Raw genomic sequence first — 1,127 nt, 5'->3', positions numbered from 1 at the left:
AAATCACCCCCTTTGTTTTTTTTTGGTTTTTTTTTTTTTTTTTTTTTTTACCTAATAACAGGGCTGGAAAAGAGCAGCAAGCAGGAGCTTCTTGATCTCTAGTCCCAGCGTCGCGAGAAGAGTCAGCGTTGAAAGGGATGCGCAGGGGCGGAAGAGCCCCTCGAGCACCAAGGAAGCTATCTCATGGATGCAGCCCGCGGGAAGCTGAGGTGCTCTGGCTCGCGCCGCTCGCTGGTGTTTGTCCTCAGGCACATGCACGACCAAGGAGCTCGCCCCCTGTAGCTGAATCCCTTCAGTCCCCTTGGCCATCGCTCACAGCAGCACACGCAGGGCTCTGGGCGTAACCCTGGGCGGCTCTTTGCCGGGTCCCCACATTGCTCAGCTCTGCATGCGGGTGCTGAGCACCAGCCAGCCGCGGGGAGGGGGCACTGTGCCCCCCCAGCCCCTTGTCCCTGCCAGGAAACAGCAGCAGCCTTTGGAGCTTTCCTTCCTCCAAACTCTGTCTTTGAATTTTATTCAGCGTGCTGCTTCCTTTCTGCTGCTTCACCCTGCCCAAATAAAAGGGCTGGGGGCACTGCCAAGTGGCTGTGGGAATGTCAGCGGGCAGCGGGGGGGTCACCTGGCCAGGGGCTGGTTTCCTGAGACCCCTGTCTCAGGCTGCTGCCCTGCCTGAGCTTCCTCTAACGCTCCTGCACCCTTGATTTTTGTGCCTTTATTGCTAGGACACTTGCACTGACTCCGGGCAGCCTTTGAAATAAACGCACGCAGGATTGCATAAGCTTACCATGAATAAATCTGCAGCCACCCCTGATGCGTAGCTACTTTTTGGGTAGAGTGCATCAGCCTTTTGAGGAGACCCATTAGGTAATATTTTAGTGGTGGAAAGAAGACCAGGAATGGCGTGCGAGACTGGAACCGCTCCAGCAGTTTAAGATGAATGAATTCGGCTCTAGTGTCTGTGAGGGTCTTCAGCTGAATGACGGGGAGTGTTCTCGCCTACACCCTTTTTCAGGCCGCTAATTGCTGTATTCTTCTGAGTATCCTTTCTGTAATTATTTTGTACCATCCCAGCCCTAGTTCAAGGGTGCTGAGCTTTGCAGGCACGCCCCATGGCTTCACAGCCGACC

The sequence above is a fragment of the Aptenodytes forsteri genome, unplaced genomic scaffold, assembly GCF_000699145.1.
Source record: "Aptenodytes forsteri isolate BGI_AS27 unplaced genomic scaffold, ASM69914v1 Scaffold72, whole genome shotgun sequence".
Lineage (NCBI taxonomy): Eukaryota > Metazoa > Chordata > Aves > Sphenisciformes > Spheniscidae > Aptenodytes > Aptenodytes forsteri.
The sequence above is the reverse complement of the archived record's forward strand: the minus strand, read 5'-3'. Positions refer to the sequence as shown.